The sequence below is a fragment of the Balaenoptera physalus genome (assembly GCF_965194825.1).
Source record: "Balaenoptera physalus genome assembly, chromosome: 4".
NCBI classification, from domain to species: Eukaryota; Metazoa; Chordata; class Mammalia; order Artiodactyla; family Balaenopteridae; genus Balaenoptera; species Balaenoptera physalus.
In genome coordinates, this window is record NC_138891.1 from 27,602,201 (window position 1) to 27,625,139 (window position 22,939).

Sequence of the window (22,939 nt, forward strand, 5' to 3'; positions counted from 1 at the left end):
TAGTGAACACAAAGATAATGGCAGGGTGATTTGACAAATAGATTGGAGTTATAAAGAAATATAAAATCATTTTTAAGAATTGGGTGAGCCAAGTGTAATTGATTCTTGTATGTGATCAGTGTACTGACGAAGAATCCACCAGCAATCAAATACTCCATTCTTTTCTAAATTAATCTTAACGAGAAAGGAAAAATAATTTGCTCAGTGGAGAAACACTAGAATAGAAATGAGTTCACATCAGAGTAGAATACTTTCAGTCTTTGATTTGTTCTGAGGAAACTTATTGAGGACACTGAATAGCTTTTCTCTAATTGAGTATGTTGAGTGGGTGTGTGTGTGTATGCTTGTGTGTGTGTTATTTTTACATGTATTCTTTTTTTTTTTTTAATTTATTTATTTATGGCTGTGTTGGGTCTTCGTTTCTGTGCGAGGGCTTTCTCCAGTTGCGGCAAGCGGGGGCCACTCTTCATCGCGGTGCGTGGGCCTCTCACTATCGCGGCCTCTCTTGTGGCGGAGCACAGGCTCCAGACGCGCAGGCTCAGTAGTTGTGGCTCACGGGCCCAGTTGCTCCGCGGCATGTGGGATCCTCCCAGACCAGGGCTCGAACCCGTGTTCCCTGCATTGGAAGGCAGATTCTCAACCACTGCACCACCAGGGAAGCCCTACATGTATTCTTATAAAATTATCATGGTGGGAAGTTTATGTATGTCAAACTTGGTTTTCTTAGTGATTCTTATTCAACCATTTAAACTAATTCTGCAGAAAAACATGTTTACGTAGCATCTCTTTCCTCTATTGCAGAAGTACGTCTTCTCTCCCTTTCCCTCTCACTCTGCATATCCTACTCACTTTCCTAGCAAACATACTTAGAAAACACAGGTACCTATACATTGCATTGTTAAATTTAAAAATGTGAAAATGAAAATGATCAAAATTAGAAAGCACCATTTATTGAACAAATGTGTTCAGAGTACTTACTCAATACTGTAGTGAAAAAATTTAAAAGACAGGATGATTTGAGTTAGCAGTTTATTTGCTGGAATTTCACATGACATTTTTGACAAATGAGAGTGGAATAATCTCTTGCCAACAGGACATGAGCTCTATCTAGTGGTGTTTAGACCTGCTTGTACCAGTTCCCAAGATTTGATTGTGTACATCAGTTCCCATCCCTGCATGATGTCCTTTCTGTAGTCTGAAATCAGCTGTGGTGGGAGTATTTTCATTAAGGAAATCAGCAAACACTACAGATCAGGGCTTCTTCCCACCCCCATCCTGTTTTTAAACCTTTCCAGCACATCACTGATTTTCTTCTGGTTTTAATAACAATAATCCATTCACCTCTCTTATACAAGCTCCTCTGAGATGAATGAATGAGTTTAGGATTGCACACTGTGGCTGTCAAAGAGAGTTTTTCATGAGCACAGTCATCTATGTCAGTGGCCTGCAAACATTTTGACCATGTTTCTGTCAATTAAAAAAAAAGTTGCATACTCCCTAACATATGCATATTTATTTAATTGCAAGTTGAAGGGTGTATGTACCTCACTCTGTTAATAATTTACAACACACAAAAAAGCAAAAACCATGTGTACAAGAATGTGTCAAAATAAAATAACATTTTAAATTAGTGATTCTATTTTTATGTATTGACTTTACAAAGCTTTTGGTCTTTACTATTATAAGTAATTTCGTATTTTATAGAGAAAAGCACTTGTATTTTTGCTATTATTTCTGAATATTCAGCTTTAACACACTGGGAAAGTAATTTGAAGGTTTGTTTTTAAGTTTAGTTTATTTTGATAATTGGTTGTATTAGCTGTGATACCTGAAAATGAGACTTCACAAATATATATAATATACACAAGTACATACAAATAGAAAAATATTGAGTAAACTTAGAAGTATTACTTTGTAAATCTGTGTGTATAAGTATGTAAAGACTTTTGTTAAAATTGAGAGGTTAAAATCCTATCCTCTTGACTGTTGCTTTTATGAATTTATCTGAAAATATATGTATTTTATATAAATTACAAATTGCTTCAAAGTCTCTCGAAAATGTTAATTTTGAAACATTTTATTTTTTATTTAAAAAAATTTTTTTTGTTTTAATTTATTTATTTTATTTATTTACTTTTGGCTGTGTTGGGTCTTTGCTGCCGCACGCAGGCTTTCTCTAGTTGCAGTGAGCTCGGGCTCTAGAGCGCAGGCTCAGTAGTTGTGGAGCACGGGCCCAGTTGCTCTGTGGCATGTGGGATCTTCCAGCCCAGGGCTCGAACCCATGTCCCCTGCATTGGCAGGCGGATTCCTAACCACTGAGCCACCAGTGAAGCCCCAACATTTTAAATAGATTAGAATATATTTTCAACTTTTTTAGGGTATAGATTTAAATGTATTGTTTTAAGTCATACACATTATTTTAGCTAACAAAATGGTAAAATGTTGGGAAATATTGAAATAGTCATATCAAAAGTGTTTCTTATTAACAGAAATTTCTTTCACAAAACATTATTTTCTCATTTTCAAATAATGACCTTTAAATTGTATTTACATTTTCAAAAATTTCTACCAAGTAATATACTACTAATAGACATTTATCATCAAAAAAGATTCAATAAAAGTGGAAAACATTTATTTTTTAAACTGCCACTCATTTTTACTCAATTATTTTAACCACTGTTCCAGAAGATAACCAGCCTACTTCTCTGTGTTTAAAAAGATTTTCCCAGCTATTCTCTATGTCCTTATAGCATTATGAAAGTCTACTATACATTTTAAAGATCTCATTTTGTGAAATTAATGACCTAGATATTGACAGGTATAATGTATGCATCTTTGACGTCTACCTGTGTAGAGGAACAATAGATATTTGCTAAAAAGTGTCATAATATTAATGTGTGGTATGATCTCTTTGTACCCTTAGCCTAGACCATTTAGCTTTTTCCCAAAATGTTTTAAAAGTTTTATTTACTGTAAAAGACATTCATTTTCCAATGCATTTTTCCATTAGCAGCTTACAAAAAGCACTTCTTGATGTATTAGTTTATGAAACAAAGTCTAGAAAATAAAATGAGACACATTAAAAATATCTGGACTGTCAGGTAGACCTCCCACAGTGCATAATTTTCCTAAAACTTGTTTCTTTAAATCATCAGTAATACACTCTAGCACCTGTCAAAAGTGCATACTGACAAAATAATGCATTTTTATTTGTTTCTATTTTGTTTTCTGTATATTAGTTTAGCTAATTTTACTGTTCCAGTAAAGCGAATGTTTCAGCAATGCTATAGGGCCTTTGCCATTTGTTATCCAGTGAGAAACATGAAAAAAAATTCATTATTTTTCTGCAATATTGCCATTGTGTTTTTGCTTTCTGTTTTAGTGACTGTCCAATAAGAAACAATGACCCTGCCATTTCTTTTAACAGGTAACATATTCTGAAATATTTATTATTATCCTTTATTACTAGTTTCTTTACAGGAAGATTAAGTTAATTCTCCATTTTCTAAACATTGGTTAAGACTAGAGAACATGGACTTCCCTGGTGGCGCAGTGGTTAAGAATCCGCCAGCCAATGCAAGGGACACGGGTTTGATCCCTGGTCCGGGAAGATCCCACATGCCGCGGAGCAACTAAGCCTGTGCACCACAACTACTGAGCCTGTGCTCTAGAGCCCGCGAGCCACAGCTACTGAGCTGTGAGCCACAACAAGAGAAGCCACCGCAATGAGAAGCCCGCGCACCGCAACGAAGAGTAGCCCCCACCCACTGCAACTAGAGAAAGCCCACGCGCAGCAACAAAGACCCAACGCAGCCAAAAATAAATAAATAAATTTATTTTTTAAAAAAGACTAGATAACATAATCTGTAAACAAACTTAACAGGATACATAGAAACTGTCTTACAATGCAGCATACAAAAAGTGAGGGAAGATGGCCCTCATAACTCCTCTGCCTATGGAAACCCACTACTTCCTTAAGGATATCCCACATACCAACAGCCCATGTGATTACCTAAGGAGACTACTTCTATTTTGGCATTAAATATTACTAAAGTCTATGTCCTATCTTAGTTTAGGTAAAAAAAATAAATAGAAGGCTTAATATTTACCCTCTATACCACAATGATTCATTTTGTGCCTTGAAAACAACTCTTTTGTGTAATTGAATGAATTGACTGGTAATTCAATGACTCTCAAATGTCATGTATGTAAGAAATAGCCTGGGATACTTTAAAATGCATATTCTCAAGCCCTACTCTAGACATACTGAATCAGAACTATTGGGAGGTGGGCAGGTGTTAAAACCAGACAGCCTAAATTTGGAAAAAAATACCAGGTGGCTCTTTATAAATACTCCATAAATTACACAGTGATATATATTGACTTGGAGTAAGAAAAGTTAAATCAACAGAGTCAAGCATATGAGGACATATGACTCATAAAAAACTTAGGGTCAAATAGAGATAGGTTGTTTTCTCAACGTATATATGCAACATGCTATTCTGAGGGATGTTATAGGTAGGCAATATAAATAGCTCCAAGAATGTTTTGTGTAAAATCAGGGAGATAATATATAGTGCCCAGCATTGCGTATTACCTTATGGATGAAAAGAATCACGAGAAATAAAAACGCTATTTTATAGATAGCTAGTGGGAAGCAGCCGCATAGCACAGGGAGATCAGCTCGGTGCTTTGTGACCACCTAGAGGGGTGGGATAGGGAGGGTGGTAGGGAGGGAGACGCAAGAGGGAAGAGATATGGGGATATATGTATATGTATAACTGATTCACTTTGTTATAAAGCAGAAACTAACACACCATTGTAAAGCAATTATACTCCAATAAAGATGTTTTAAAATGCTATTTTAACAGAATCATTAATACTTTTTAAATTTTTTTTTACTTTTTTAGTGGTATGTGTCTGTATATTTGCCATGCTACATTTTTAATTCAATTTTAAGAAGTCTGTTTTTTTCTCTCCCTTTTAATATTATATCCATTGGTAATAGTGAAGTTTTTACAATATTTTTCTTTCATTGGTTGTGCTAGTAGATAGCAAATTCAATTCAATTTAGATAACTGTAAGATAATTAGTCTTGGGATATGGGGACTGAGACATTGATCAGTTCTGCAGCACTAATGAGGAAAAATGATAACAGAAGCTACTGTGGAAAAATAATTGTCAACATCAGACCCAACACACACCTTCAGAAAAGTTAGAGAGTCACTGAGGATAAGAGATAGGGTATATTTCTGAGATGAGATTGGACATGCAGCAACATGATTACATTGAACATTTAGGCAGATGACAAGATAACAGGGCTCCCCAAAGACCAGGGGAGAGGTCAAAACCGAAGTGGATTAGGAGTTACTACTAAAAAAGATGACTACTGTTAAAAAACAAGAATAAAAATCTGTCTTGCCATGACATCACAATTGGCTCAACCCTAAGGCAGACATCTGATCTTAAGAAATAAAAAGTTAAAGACTCTGAACTAAGGCAAGGTGAATTCAACGTTCTTAAAAGACTAAATTGTCACACCTTTGGAAATTAGATACTGTATATTCAGATTCTTTAACTTTGAATTAAGCTTTAACCTATGTATGTTTTCAGTTTTTAATTATTTTCTTCGTTTTTTCCAGTAACAAAGTGTACGACATATAGTTATGAAAATATGCAGTGATATAAAACACGTTAAATAACATACACATCTATATTATGAACAAAATCTTCCAGAAAATGTTAGGCAGAAGAATTTTGATATAGCTAAAGGAATCAGCCTAGTTTACTATCCAGAACTTTAGGAGAATAGTCACACTTATTTTTGAAAGAACACTAATTTCATAACCCTTAAAATCTCAGCTAGGAAAAGATATGACTGAGCAATAGTCTTATGTTCTCAGATTCCAGTAGTATGATGTCAAGGAAAAAGGAATTCATGGTAAACATAATTTGACAGTGCTAAGTGGAATAGTTTATATTGTCAACAGAAATATTCTACAATGAAAATATCAATTCAAAAGTTTAAATGTGGCTTACAATACAGCTTCCAAAAATAGATCTAATATCTCCTTCCTATAAAAAAGGGAAAAATGCAAAGGGAATATTACTGATCTTAGACTTATCCCTTAGAAGTTTTATAAATTTGAACTTCATCTTTCTGTTCAACACTAAAAATAAGAGCTATAATGTAGCAATTTAGCTTAATTTTACCTTCCAATTCTTTACAGATTCCAAGTAATAAAAATTCTCAGAAAGCAATGTCATCATCTCTTGTTTTATCTCCTATATTCTGTCTCAATCAAGACACTAGGAGTTTACTCTTAGACATAGTACAGACTGAGCTCTTTCTCAACCTAGACTAATCATAAAATTAGGTTAAGATTAGCTTTAGATGTAGAATTAGGAATAAAGTTGGAATTGACCAACCTTTCATACATTTATTGGTTAATTGTTATTCTTTAATAAAACGTCCATTTATTTGCAAATATTTTCTTCTTTGCTTCTCTATTTTTGTTGCCTTTATTTTTGTTTAAATTTCCATTTGTAGGGACATTGACATATTGTGGATAAGATCTTTTAACTGTAGCATATGTTGCAAATATTTTCTCCCCAGTCTGTCACTTGTTATTTTTGTTTGTGACATCTTTTATCATACAAATATCAAATTTGTCAGTCTTTTATGTGTTGTTTTGTGGTTTTTGTATCCAAAAGAAATCAAGTTATTATGTTCTCCAATGTTCAAATCATTTTAATCTCTTGAACGGAACACACATTTTATCAAAATTTTATATCATTTTTAACTCATTCTATGCTTTTTGCCTTATCTTTTTTGGTCATATTACCCTTATGAGCAATTATCATTAGTGGTATTACTGAGGTGGAAGTGGCCAGATGTCTACAAAAGCCCTCTTCTTTTCTGCTTGAGTCCATGGCTAATGGCTACCATATTGGATAGCCCCCCTCTATAACCTTGCCCATTTTTCTCTTCCTTAACCATAAACCTACTGAGAGTAAGTATTTGTTTACTTACCTAGTTTAGTGTGTGTGTGTATTATTTTCCTATTACTGCTGCAGCAAATCACCACAAATTAGTGCCTTAAAATAACACAAATTTATTATCTTACAGTTGAGGGCAGAACTATGAAATAGGTCTCTCTGGGCTAAAGTCAAGCTGTCAGTAGGGCTGTATTCCTTCTGGAGACTTGAGGGAAGATTCCACTTCATGCCTTTTCAAGCTTTTAGAGACTGTCTTTATTCCTTAATTTATGATCCCTTTCCATTTTCAAAACCAGAGATCTTATCACTTTAACTTCACATTTCCACATATTCTTTTCTGCCTCTGACTTTCCCACCTACCTCTTTCACTTATAAGGGCCCCTGTGATTACATTGGGCCTATCCAGAAAATCCAGAATAATCTCCCCAGTTCAAAATTCTTAACTTAATTTTGTCAAAGTCTCTTTTGCCATTTAAGGTAATATATTAAGTTTCCTGGGATTGGGACAGAACATGTTTGGGGGTCCATTTTCTGCCTGTCATAGTATGTAACATAGTATGTAAACCTTCAAGTTCAAAAACTGTCTTACACCTTCAAGTTCAAAAACTGTCTTCTCATTTATTGCTAAATGTACAGCACATAAAACAGTGTTTTTAATAGAAGTACTGTTTTTAATATTTGGTAGAGAATATAATTATATAATTACACAGCAATAAGGAAATGGTTACATTAATCTGGTTACACCCATACAACTCTGAAAATAATGAGATGCAACTCTCTATATATTAACACAGAAACACCTCCTAGAGTTCCCCTTTGCCTAGTTGTGTTGGCAAAGTAACTGGCACCAAGATGATAGTCCCTTTAGTTCTTTAGATTTTATGGCTGCTCACCTGCCAGGATGATGCAGGAAATGGGCATCAGGATAAGGAACCCAAAAGAAAGTGGTCGTTCAAAGGCCTAAGTCTTGGGGGAAACCTGTACCTCCTAAACTAATTAAATCAACAATAAATACTTTTATGATTCTTAGTCAAGAAAATTTTTACAATTATTTATTTAGCATACTATTTCACAAATAACAGACATATTCAGAAATAAATAAATGAAATAAATTTATGAAATAAAATATATGAAAATCCAGATATATAAAGATATATTTGAAAAAAATAGCATTTCCCATAAATGAATATTAAAGCCTCTGAATTCATAATGTATAGAATGTATTATTCAATGAAAATGAAATGTAATTTATCAGTAAAAGTTTAAGAAATATAACGTGTTAAATATTTGAGTTTATTTATTGAGTACAACAAGGGAAGTTGCATTTTAAAAGCCAACTCTCTTCTCCTCACATTTGTGGGGAACTTATTCACAAATTCTTCTATTAATCCATGTTTTTAAAGAGGAAGCAGAGTATTGGGAGAATATTGACAATCAAATGAGTTTTGAGCATTAAAGCCAATCATGCAGTTCAGTTTACCTAGACCAACCTCATTTCCTTTGCAGTAGGAATCAAAGTAACTCAGATGAGAAAGGGGATTTACATCAGGGCAGTATTTTAGTATTTTGGTCCATATATAACTGTATGTGACTTGATTTGCCAAAATGTTAAAGGATATTTGTGGATTTAAATGATAATTAGGAGTAGACTTTGTGTTGATGTGCCCTCACCCTCTGCTATAAGCTGTTGATTGTTTACCATGTGCATCATTTCCTATTTCTGACAGCCTTATTTCCTCAGCAGGTCTTCAACCAAGTTATTCAAAGGTCTGCATTCAGAATATTTTTGAATTCACTTTCTCCTAAATAGTTGTTTTCAGCAAACTGAACTTCTAGTCTTTTATCTTTTGCATCTGTCTCTTACTCCCTCCTGAGATATCTTTTCATCTCAGTCTTAGTCTTCCCATGCCTGGATGGCATTGTCTTTGATAAAAGTGTTATATATATATTTTTTTTTCTTACTTGTGAATCTAACTCTAGTTTTGTAGCATTTGTTGTAGAAAACCAGACACTTCAATCCTCTCTGGTCAGCCCTCCGGTCAGTCTTGCATTTCTACATCTCATTTCTCCCCCATTCTCTCTCTCTCTCTCTCTTCCTCCCTTGTCTCTTAAAAGAGGGATGAATGCGTAGTAAATCAGTGTTTGCATGTGAGAAATACTCGTTTTGTTTTGCAGTTTCACTACTTCAACAATCTTTTTATGCTGTTGGTTTTCTTATTTTGCTACTTATTTGGTGGTTGTTCTCTTCATTTATTTTTTTCTTAGCATCCCTGTCCTCTCTCCCAATTCACTGAAGTTTAAATTTATTTTATCATTTTTTTTCTAGCTTGTGCCTCTTATCTGTGTAATCCTAGGGCCATACCAAAATGCATTAATATTTGGAAAAATCATTTGTCCTTATCTTTGTCATAAAAAATTTATTGTTTTTTAAATTTCCATGCTTGCAATAAATAGCACATCATGGTATTTTCTAAATACCATGTGTAATATGAATAAAAGATAATTCCTCATTGCATTTAAGTATTTTGACATATAATTATTAAACTTACTATCAAAAATATTTTAGGATTTCTGAAATGTTTTCCATAGAAACATAATATTAGTGTGTGGTCTAGAAAATATTATCATAGGATATATCATTTTAAAATTATTTTCTTTTCATAGTGATATCATCTAAAAACTTTAGTATTCATTAAAACTATATTTATAGTACTCATTAGTGAAGTGGTGCTATTCTTATATTCTACAATACTTTTAGGGTCAAAAAGCTCCAGGCACTATGCCAGAAAATTCATAGACAGATCTAATTTAATCATTAGAATAACCCTATAGCATGATCTTAGAGTCTGATATTTCTTTTTCTTTTTTAATTTAACTTGTGAAACTGAATCATAGAGAGATTAGTTAAGATACTTCTTCAAAGACCCACATAGAGTAAATATCAGAACTCAGATCTTGGTGCCCAGAAATTTTCTTTTTATGATTTCTTTTTATTATTGCTCCAGTAAAATTACTTCCAATTTCTTATCAGTGAAACCCTGTTATTTACAGTGAAGGTCACAATTTCTGATCCCTGCAGATGTCAATTTCCCACTTATTATTTTCATGCCATTCTTATTTCAACCCTTACCCTTAGAGGAAAACTCAAATGTAACCTCAAAAAAAAAAAATTCCATTTTCTTCTGTGTTTAGTTCTACTTTTACTGTCTTCAGTGTAGACATAATTGTCATCTTTTCTCCTCAAGCTTATATTATTACCTGCTGTCCTTCCATCTTACTATAACTTGCACTACTCATTTTTTTTTTTTTAATTTCATGTGATTGATATGTTTTTAAGTCAACTTTTTTGGGAACTAGTTTTTAGAAAACAAAACATACTCATTTTTAGTGTATAGTTGAATGCACACAGACAAATGCACACACTGGTATAATGATCATCACAATCAAGGTATTGATTATTTTGGCCATTTCTATAAGTACCCACATGACTCCATACAGTCAATCCCTCCCCAACTCTGGCTCTAGGCAAATATTGATCTGCTTTCTGACACTATAGTTGATTTTTGTCTTTTCTAGTGTTTCTTATAGATTGAACAACAGAGCATGTACTCTTTTTTGCCCACGGCTTCCACTGCTCATCAGTGTTTTTAGCAATGCATCCATGTCAAATGTGTCAACAGTTTGCTCCTTTTCCCTGTTCAGTCATAGTCTATTGTATGAATAGGCCACGCTTTGCTTATCCGTTCTCCAGTTAATCATACAGATGATTGCCAGTTTGTTATCATGAATAAAGCTATTATGAACACTTACCTGCATATCTTTATATGGATATATGTTTTCATCTTTCTTCAATAAAAACCTAGAAGTAGAATTGCTATTTCATATGATAAGCATAGGGTTAATTCTATAAAAACTTGCCAAAACATTTTCCAACGTGGTTGTCAAAATCAATGTTCTCTTAAGTAATATATGAGAGTTCCAGTTCCCCATGTCACCAAAACTTGGTTTTGTTCATTTCTTTTAATTTAAATTATTCTAGAAAGTGTGTAGCATCATCTCATTGTGATTTTGATTTTGATTTCTCTAATGACTAACAGTGTTTAACACATTTCATATGCTTTTTGCACATTTGTATGTCTTCATTTTCGTGTCTGCTTAAATTTTTCAACCCTTTTTATCATGTTGTTTATATTTCTTCTCTTTGTTTCTAATATAATAAAATACTAGTTTTCAAAAGAGAGTAGTTGTTTGTCAGTAGTTTATGAACTAAAGAAATGGAACAAGAAAATCAGCAGTAAATGATTTTTCATCTGTGCTTTCCTCAAATTTCCTAGCACATTGAAGGTAATATCTTTTCACTCTGTTATCTCAACTAGGTTTTTAAAAATTATCTAATATAGTAAATATCATCAGTGAGTAGCAGAGGGTTCAATAATTACACAAAACTGTTTTGAAGCCTTGATGATGCTACTTACTGATACTCTTTAGCTATTACTGAAGCTGTCTGGAAATTAATAAATTTTTTTTCAAAAAGTGAGTCCAAACACTTAGGTTGTTTTGAGGATTCAATGTGATTGTGATCTGTATGGGGAAGGAGACCAGGGAGATGTTCATTTCTGATACATAAGTACTCAATAATTTTAATTTCCATTCCTTCATCCTTTGCTAGTGAAAGTCGAAAGTAAATAATAAAGCTAAGTCATATAAATGCAATTTAAATCACAGGTAGAATGAAGAAATAAATGAATGTGTAATTTATTAATTTTTAAAAATTACAAGAAATAGTTAATCCTTTAGCCATTTCATTTAGTAGTGTTGGATGATAATATTTTAAGATACAGAAAGTCAAAGAAAATTCCAAGTCAGTTAAGATTTTAATCACATTTGATAAGCAAACCGTAAGTGAACAACCTAAATGTACTTCAATGGGTGAATGGATAAATAAACTGTGTTATAAACATAGAATGGAATACTACCTTTCAGTAATGAGGAATAAACTATTGACATAAGCAACAATTTGGATAGAACTCAAAGGTATTATTATGCTGAAGGAAATATGTTGATCTCAGTGGGTTATATATGGCATAGTTCCATCTATGTGGAACTCCCAAAGTAACAAAAGAATAAATGAAGAATAGAGCTCATTAGGGCTTTGGGTTGGGAAAGGCTATGGCTATTCAGGAGTTACCTAAGGGAACTTGTTGGTGATGATGGAACAACTGTATTCTGAATGTGATCATGGTTACTCAAATCTGAACATGTAATAAATTTTTATAGTACTAAACGTTAAAAGAGTGCGTGCAAAAACTGGTGAAATCTGAACAAGACCTATACCTAAGTTAATAGTAGTTAATGGTCAATATCCTGGTTTTGACAAGGTTCTATGGCTATGTTAGATGTTGTCTTTGGGGGGAAACTAGGCAAAGGGTACATAAGAACTGTGTACTATTTAACTAACTTCTTGGGACTTAAACTAAAATAAAAGGTTGGAATATAGCAAAAAAAAAAAAAGGTTTTAGCTCTAAAAGAAATGCTATCAACTCTGAGAAGAGCCAGGCATCATCTGTGCTTGGAAAAAAGAGAAACATGGGCAAATTGTTGACCTACACATGTTCAAAAGAGGAAGGGGCTAAGCAGGGTGATGGTGGTAGATGAGAAGCAGCAATCCTAGAGAAACTTGTCTTATGCAATAGAAAGTAGGGTTCTAATGTGGAGCCCGAAGTTCAGAGTCAGGATTCCATTCCCCACTGGTAGCCACAACAGCAAGGCAAAGTGTATTTTGGTGGGCTTTCAGGACAAACACTCAGAGTTGGGTAACAGCAGCATGCCATTTTCTGCAGCTAAGATTCTAACTATCATACCTGGCAATGCATAGCCATCGGATTTACTACTATCTGTCTTCTAATTTCCCTCTACCTGGCACTAGGACTAGCCTCAGAGCCTGGATCACAAACCTGAGGGGAGAAAACAAGTGAATTACCAAGAGCCACATAGCTTGTAAGTTAGTTCATAGTTTACCAGGTGTACCATAAATAAACACATGCCCCATAATTTAAGTTTGCATGTAAATAACTCTGCAGAATCATAGCAAAATTTAGATCTCAATCAATAAGCGTATATAATGTGAGAAGCAAGAAGAACTACAATCCTGCAGCCTGTGGAACAAAAACCACATTCACAGAAAGACAGACAAGATGAAAAGACAGAGGGCTACATACCAGATGAAGGAACAATGTAAAACCGCAGAAAAACAACTAAATGAAGTGGAGATAGGCAACCTTCCAGAAAAGAATTCAGAATAATGATAATGAAGATGATCCAGGACCTCGGAAAAAGAATGGAGGCAAAGATCGAGAAGATGAAAGAAATGTTTTAAAAAGACCTAGAAGAATTAAAGAACAAACAAACAAAGATGAACAATACAATAACTGAAACGAAAACTGCACTAGAAGGAATCAATAGCAGAATAACTGAGGCAGAAGAACGGATAAGTGACCTGGAAGACAGAATGGTGGAATTCACTGCTGAGGAACAGAATAAAGAAAAAAGAATGAAAAGAAATAAAGAAAGCCTAAGAGACCTCTGGGACAACACTAAATGCAACAACATTCTCATTATAGGGGTCCCAGAAGGAAAAGAGAGAGAGAAAGGACCCAAGAAAATATTTGAAGAGATTATAGTTGAAAACTTCCCTAAAATGGGAAAGGAAATAGCCACCCAAGTTCAGGAAGCGCAACAAGTCCCATACAGGATAAACCCAAGGAGGAACATGCCAAGACACATAATAATCCAACTGGCAAAAACTAAAGACAAAGAAAAATTATTGAAAGAAGCAAGGGAAAAATGACAAATAACATACAAGGGAACTCCAAGGACATTAACAGCTGATTTCTCAGCAGAAACTCTAAAAGCCAGAAGGGAGTGGCATGATATACTTAAAGTGATGAAAGGGAAGAAACTAAAACCAAGATTACTCTACCCAGCAAGGATCTCATTCAGATTCGATGGAGAAATCAAAAGCTTTACAGACAAGCAAAAGCTAAGAGAATTCAGCACCACCAAACCAGCTCTACAACAAATGCTAAAGGAACTTCTCTAACTGGGAAACACAAGAGAAGAAAAGGACCTGCAAAAACAAACCGAAAACAATTAAGAAAATGATCATAAGAACATACATATCGATAATTGCCTTAAATGTGAATGGATTAAATGGTCCAGCCAAAGACACAGGCTTGCCAAATGGATACAAAACCAAGACCCATATATATGCTGTCTACAAGAGACCCACTTCAGACCTAGGGACACATACAGACTGAAAGTGAGGGGATGGAAAAAGATACTACATGCAAATGGAAATAAAAAGAAAGCTAGAGTAGGAATACTCATATCGGATAAAATAGACTTTAAAATAAAGAATGTTACAAGAGACAAGGAAGGACACTACATAATAATCAAGGGATCAATCCAAGAATAAGATATAACAATTATAAATATATATGCACCAAACATAGGAGCACATCAATACATAAGGCAACCGCTAACAGCTATAAAAGAGGAAATCGACAGTAACACAATAATAGTCAAGGACTTTAACACCACACTTACACCAATGGACAGATCATCCAAAATAAAAATAAATAAGGAAACAGAAGCTTTAAATGACACAACAGACCAGATAGATTTAATTGATATTTATAGGACATTCCATCCAGAAACAGCAGATTACACTTTCTTCTCAAGTGCACACAGAACATTCTCCAGGATAGATCACATCTTGGGTCACAAATCAAGCCTCAGTAAACTTAAGAAAACTGAAATCATATCAAGCATCTTTTCTGACCACAACGTTATGAGATTAGAAATGAATTACAGGGAGAAAAACGTAAAAAACACAAACACATGGAGGTGAAACAATACGTTACTAAATAACCAAGAGATCACTGAAGAAATCAAAGAGGAAATCAAAGAATACCTAGAGACAAATGACAATGAAAACACGATGATCCAAAACCTATGGGATGCAGCAAAAGCAGTTCTAAGAGGGAGGTTTATAGCTATGCAAGCCTACCTCAAGAAACAAGAAAAATCTCAAATAAACAACCTAACCTTACACCTAAAGGAACTAGAAAAAGAGGAACAAACAAAACCCAAAGTTAGCAGAAGGAAAGAAATCATAAAAATCAGAGCAGAAATAAATGACATAGAAACAAAGAAAACAATAGCAAAGATCAATAAAACTGAAAGCTGGTTCTTTTGAGAAGATAAACAAAATTGATAAGCCATTAGCCAGACTTATCAGGAAAAAGAGGGAGAGGACTCAAATCAATAAAATTAGAAATGAAAAAGGAGAAGTTACAACAGACACCGCAGAAATACAAAGCATCCTAAGAGACTACTACAAGCAACTCTATGCCAATAAAATGGACAACCTGGAAGAAATGGACACATTCTTAGAAAGGTATAACCGTCCAAGACTGAACCAGGAAGAAACAGAAAATATGAACAGACCAATCACAAGTAATGAAATTGAAACTGTGATTAAAAATCTTCCAACAAACAAAAGTCCAGGACCAGATGGCTTCACAGGTGAATTCTATCAAACATTTAGAGAAGAGCTAACACCCATCCTTCTCAAACTCTTCCAAAAAATTGCAGAGGAAGGAACACTCCCAAACTCATTCTATGAGGCCACCATCACCCTGATACCAAAACCAGACAAAGACGCTACCAAAAAATAAAATTACAGACCAATATCACTGATGAATATAGATGCAAAAATCCTCAACAAAATACTAGCAAACAGAATCCAACAACACATTAAAAGGATCATACACCATGATCAAGTGGGATTTATCCCAGGGATGCAAGGATTCTTCAATATATGCAAATCAGTCAATGTGATACACCATATTAACAAATTGAAGAATAAAAACCATATGATCATCTCAATAGATGCAGAAAAAGCTTTTGACAAAATTCAACACCCATTTATGATAAAAACTCCCAGAAAGTGGGCATAGAGGGAACCTACCTCAACATAATAAAGGCCCTATATGACAAACCCACAGCAAACATCATTCTCAATGGTGAAAAGCTGAAAGCATTTCCTCTAAGATCAGGAACAAGACAAGGATGTCCACTCTTACCACTATTATTCAACATAGTTTTGGAAGTCCTAGCCACGGCAATCAGAGAAGAAAAAGAAATAAAAGGAATACAAATTGGAAAAGAAGAATTAAAACTGTCCCTGTTTGCAGATGACATGATACTATACATAGAGAATCCTAAAAATGCCACCAGAAAACTACTAGAGCTAATCAATGAATTTGGTAAAGTAGCAGAATACAAAATTAACACACAGAAATCACTTGCATTCCTATACACTAATGATGAAAATCTGAAAGAGAAATTAAGGAAACACTCCCATTTACCATTGCAAGAAAAAGAATAAAATACCTAGGAATAAACCTACCTAAGGAGACAAAAGACCTGTATGCAGAAAACTATAAGACACTGATGAAAGAAATTAAAGATGATACCAACAGATGGAGAGATATACCATGTTCTTGGATTGGAAGAATCAATATTGTGAAAATGACTATACTACCCAAAGCAATCTACAGTTTCAATGCAATCCCTATCAAATTACCAATGGCATTTTTTACGGAACTAGAACAAAAAAATCTTAAAATTTGTATGGAGACACAAAAGACTCCGAATAGCCAAAGCAGTCTTGAGGGAAAAAAACGGAGCTGGAGGAATCAGACTCCCTGACTTCAGACTATACTACAAAGCTACAGTAATCAAGACAATATGGTACTGTTACAAAAACAGAAACATAGATCAATGGAACAAGATAGAAATCCCAGAGATGAACCCATGCACCTATGGTCAACTAATCTATGACAAAGGAGGCAAGGATATACAATGGAGAAAAGACAGTCTCCTCAATAAATTGTGCTGGGAAAACTGGACAGCTACATGTAAAAGAATGAAATTAGAACACTCCCTAACACCATACACAAAAAATAAACTCAAAATGGATTCGAGACCTAAATGTAAGACCGGACACTATAAAACTCTTAGAGGAAAACATAGGAATAACATTCTTTTACATAAATCACGGCAAGATCTTTATTGATCCACCTCCTAGAGTAATGGACATAAAAACAAAAATAAACAAATGGGACCTAATGAAACTTCAAAGCTTTTGCACAGCAAAGGAAACCATAAACAAGACAAAAAGACAACCCTCAGAATGGGAGAAAATGTTTGCAAACGAATCAATGGACAAAGGATTAATCTCCAAAATATATAAACAGCTCATTCAGCTCAATATTAAAGAAACAAACAACCCAATCCAAAAATGGACAGAAGACCTAAATAGACATTTCTCCAAAGAGGACATACAGTTGGCCAAGAAGCACATGAAAAGATGCTCAACATCACTGATTATTAGAGAAATGCAAATCAAAACTACAATGAGGTATCACCTCACACCAGTTGGAATGGGCATCATCAGAATATCTACAAACAACAAATGCTGGAGAGGGTGTGGAGAAAAGGGAACCCTCTTGCACTGTTGGTGGGAATGTAAATTGATACAGCCACTATGGAGAACAATACGGAGGTTACTTAAAAAACTAAAAATAGAATTACCATATGACCCAGCAATCCCACTACTGGGCATATACCCAGAGAAAACCATAATTCAAAAAGACACAAGCACCCCAATGTTCATTGCAGCACTATTTACAATAGCCGGGTCATGGAAGCAACATAAATGCCCATCGACAGACGAATGGATAAAGAAGTAGTGGTACATATATACAATGGAATATTACTCAGCCATAAAAAGGAACGAAATTGAGTCATTTGTTGAGATGTGGGTGGATCTAGAGACTGTCATACAGAGTGAAGTAAGTCAGAAAGAGAAAAACAAATATCGTATATTAAAGCATGTATGTGGAACCTAGAAAAATGGTACAGATGAACTGGTTTGCAGGGCAGAAATTGAGATACAGATGTAGAGAACAAACGTATGGACACCAAGGGGGGAAAGCCGCGAGGGTGGGGGTGGTCGTGTGCTGAATGGGGCAATTGGGATTGACATGTATACACTGATGTGTATAAAATTGATGACTAATAAGAACCTGCTCTATAAAAAAATAAATAAAATAAAATTCAAAAATTAAAAAAAACACTAATACACTAAAAAAAAACACTAAACACTAATAAAAAAAAGAGTATATAATGTGCATTTTTGTAGTCAGTTATTCAGATGACTACTTTTTCATTTTTTTTTGTCCACATTATTTTTGTACATTTGATTAAGCATTAGAATAAATGGACTATGCTTTATTCAATCACTTACCAATATTAATGTAATAATGTAATAATTTCTCCACAAATAATTCTATTCTATCTGTATGGTATGCTCTTCTTACATGTAATATTATTTCTCTTTTGGTGTAATGTATTTGAAGGTAATGAGAAGAGAAAAAATAACCAGCCTATTAATTTTTTTAAAAATAATTTTACTATCCTATTTTCCTAAACCTATTGAATGAGATGTCACATCAAAGCTAAAGTACAATTAGCATACTGTGCAATGGCAATTAACAGCATTTGCTTTAGAATTAGAGTGACAATACCTCAATAACCGCAGTAACCCTCCTATGATGTCCCAACTCTAGTAAACATTTTTCAAAGATTATTCAGCCTCATACAGACATGTGTAATTTAAAACCAACATATTTTACAAGGAAAATGACTCTCAGTGGTACTGTTTAGCCATTCAAATTACAAGTTATTAAAAAGATGAATGGAGATTGTAGCTACTAAGGATAAGGGAAGGTAATTGGAAGCAAGAAAGGCACATACATTTCTTTCTAGCTATCAGGGTTAAATCAGTAGAGAAATGATAAATAGTCTCCATTTTGAGGAAGATAATAGGCTTTAAAAAATACCTGAATCATCATTTTGCAATACTTGCAGCAAAACACCATGTTAAGCATCTTGCCTGTCATGGGCATCAAATCCTAGTTTCAATGTCATATGGACAACTATTGGCTACAGCAAAGATGGATTGCAAACACATTCTTCCCTACAAGTTCAGTTGCCATTTTATTATTTCATATAATCACCGGGGTTCAAACGCATTTAAATAGCCTAGAATGTAATTAAAGGGGTATAAATGACTTACGTGACATGCATGACCAGTTATTATTTTGCTGTGTTGTAAATACACTTGAGTAGTTTTCTCTTTATCAGTTTAGTTACATGTGTATTCGACCCATATTTCTAGAGTGTGAAGTTGGTGGCAAAGAAGTACTATCCCTAAGTCAACAACCCCAGAGAAACATTTGTGACACAATCTTCTCCACGGTAGAAATCTCTCAGCGTCCTCTACACTCCTGTTACCCATAATGACTAATATCTTTGACTGAAAACCACCTCTATTGAAGTGATATATCTGGCTCCTCCACTAGACTGAGAATTCCTTCCCCACCTCCACCCAGCTTAACGAACTGTAAAATCCTCGCTTTCACTCCCACAGGTTATCCCACATTGACTCAGAGTCCAGAGGATTTGCAAGATCCAAATTCTAAGCAGCGTTCCTTAGCTCTGCCCCCTCACAGTTGTCTATCTGACTTCATATCTCTCAGGTTCTAATCTCATCCTGTACTTTTCAAAATCTTCACAAGATCTTCTCGTGTTGCCTTTTAGCAGACCAAAATGACGCTCCAGGCCTTGGGCACAAGAAAAGCTTTCTTTGTACTAAGCCAGCTTGCCTTTTGAATGCTAAATCTGGGACTCAAGCCTAGCAGTAATGATGTTAATCAAGAGTAATCAGTCAAGATTTGGGTTCCTCTGAAATTTGAATGTGGGCTGCTTCACATGTCATATAAAATCTACACTTGGCAACACAGTTTCACTCTTGATGGGAGCACACAGCAATGAGAACAAGAGTATCTTCACTTATCCATTCATTCAACAAGTTTTGTTTCATGTCTGTATTATTTTTTTTTCAATTATATGCCTCGTTCTGGAAGTGTTGTGAGAATTCGGAGGAAAGATTATTGAATAAGTACTCAAGTGAGGCAGAGCAGAATTCCTAAGGGGATGGGATTGAAATTGCTCTTTGGATCATGTATAGAGTTTAAACAGGCAGAGAGTAGAAGGGAAGGACTTACAGTCCAAGAGAGTAAGAAAAACGTAAACTTAGGGGCAGAAATGAGTGACATATTCCTAGAATCATGAGGGGTTGAAGTCATAAGGCAAGCAGCATATCTATCCAATTACAGGGGAAGGTTTGGTGTGTTTTTTCTTTTTCTTTTTTCCTTTTTATATTTTGAAGCTCTTTACACATTTCTCACACCACTGCCCCCCACCCCCCCCAAATCCCCTGCCTCTAGGGATACGTAATATCTGTTCCCTGTACCTATGAGCTTATTTATTTATTTTTTTTGAAAACTCCATGAAGGTTGAGACTGCATTTTACCCTGTATTCCTGGAGCCTAGTGCAGTGTATAATCCCATCAGGCCCAGAATAAATGTTTGTTGAATGAAAAATAAAAGCAGATGTTTTTACAATTGTTTATGATACTCTAACTGTACTCTTCACACACTTTCCAGTCCATATGAGATGTTACCCAATCTCGTTGAGATAACTAAAATAATTGAGAGTGTTTTAGAACTTTTATTACAAAGTGACAGGACAATGTTTAAAGTTTATTTGATCAAATAATTTAAAATTTTGCCGATTGAATGTATATTTTAAAGAATTATTTTGCTAATTATTTACTTTTATTATTTTTTAAAAGTATCAATCCATGATACATTAGAAATACATTTGAAAGAATAAAACTCATCCTTCATCTGAGAATTTGAGAAAGATGGCTGCCTAATCCACATAAAGCTGTGTATGCCAGAAGTGTTGTAGTAATGTGCCAATTTAAACACAATATCACCAAAAGAATCTCTAAGTGTTGAATTTAGGAGGAAGGCTTTTAAAAAATAACAAACACTAACAATCTCTAACTTCAACATTGTGAAACAACCATCACATTAAGTTAAAATAAATATTTATTAAGCTGCAAATGCATGGTAGAACCATTCCCCTCTCTCTGAGAAAACTGGACACATTTCTGCTGTTTTTATTCCCAACGTGGGCCTCCAGTTACTACTGAGTAACTGAAGTTGACATAGGAGATGGAATCTATTTGTCATTTGACACCTGAGAATTCAAGTTGAGAAATACTTAGTGCAGAGTATTTCAACCTCAGTGCTATTTACCTGTGGGGTCAGAAGTCGCTGCTGTAAGGGCTGTCCTGCGGAATGTAAAATGTTTAGCATCCAGTGGTTGCCAGTAGCAACTTCCTTGGTCTTCTCCCCTCAATTGTTTACTAATTTGTAACAATTAAAATTGTCTCCAGACACTGACAAACTTCTCCCGATGGCTAAAATCCCCCCAGTTGAGATTTATTGACTGATATTAATTGGAGGCATTAGGTACTTCTGGCAAAGAGTGTTGGAACTACAATTTCTACGGTATACTTTGCCCAGTAGAAAATTCCCAGAACTGGAAAAGAGAGGGCTTGGATTGCAACCAGTCAAAATTCACTATATGACTAAGGTTAAGCAATTTGAATCCTGATATCTCTAGCCCTCATCTTTACTACAAGTATGTTAGAGTTCTGAAATTTCATGTTTTCTGACTGTGAAAAACTAATGTCCTATTTGTAAAGTATCTAAATTTATATTCTAGTGCATTAAGCTGTCCTTAGACCAATACTATTCTGTAAAGAAATATGTCCCTCTTAAATGGTAGAACTTCCCATCTAATCTCTAATAAAATTTCACCTCAGGAGACCAGAAAAGTAACCTAGATGTTGTTGACTTTATATCATATTATAGTAAATAAGAAGCAGGTTTATGGTTTGTAATAAAAAGCTATTATTTACATAGGCATTTAATCTAAATTATTATATCTCTTGTGCCAATTTTCTAAAAGATAGCAGCAACAACACTAATAGTATTCCTTTTTGGAATGGACCTTATATGACTCCAGGATTTTCTAACCTGAAAAACATCTCAAGAACTCTTCTAGTTTATTCATTAAATCAAATTCACCAAAGATTGCAAATGATGCCAAAGACTATTTGGGGTTTCTGATCCATTAAATTGCTTTCTACATTGTCAAAGCAAAATCAAATGATATTTATATAATATTTCCTTTACAGTTAACAGAAGATTATTGAAACTTCAACTTTATCTGGAAAAGTATTTTTTTAAGTAATGAATATCCGTAAATTATTCTAAAAATTATATTTTTTAACAATCAGCTAATGTTTTCTTTGTGTCTACTGCTTGTGTATTTGTACATGAAGACCACATAATTTTGATTTGTAATAGCCTGAGCTAAGTTTTCTCTCCTCCACTGTAACCATGCACATTTAGAGCTTGATTGTTGGGAGGAGAGGTCAAATACCCTTACCCTTGTTCACATCACACATGCACAAGTATACACACAGAAACAGGGGTGCTTCTGTTTGTAACCAGAATTAACAAGGGTTTAGGCAACTACCACCATCCCATTGATCCACTGATATACAGTGGTACATAGGGTGGGGAAGAGGAGGTCCGTAAGAAGTACTTCACCACATAGGCTGAAGTTCTCTTCACAAACAAAACATACTCCAGAGTTGAGGCTCAGAGATCAGTGATGACTTTATCAAACCTACATGGGTTGTCAGTGGCAGGGAATGAGAAAATAGCCATATATGTCAGAAAGGAAACAGTCCTACCCCAAAACAAGTTTAAATGTGTAGAGATTAGGATTTGTTTGTTTTGTTTGTTTGAGCATTCTCTAATAATAATAGTAAATCAGCATCCTTTAACTCCTCACTGCCACCATTTCCCAGAGATCTTGTTTGCT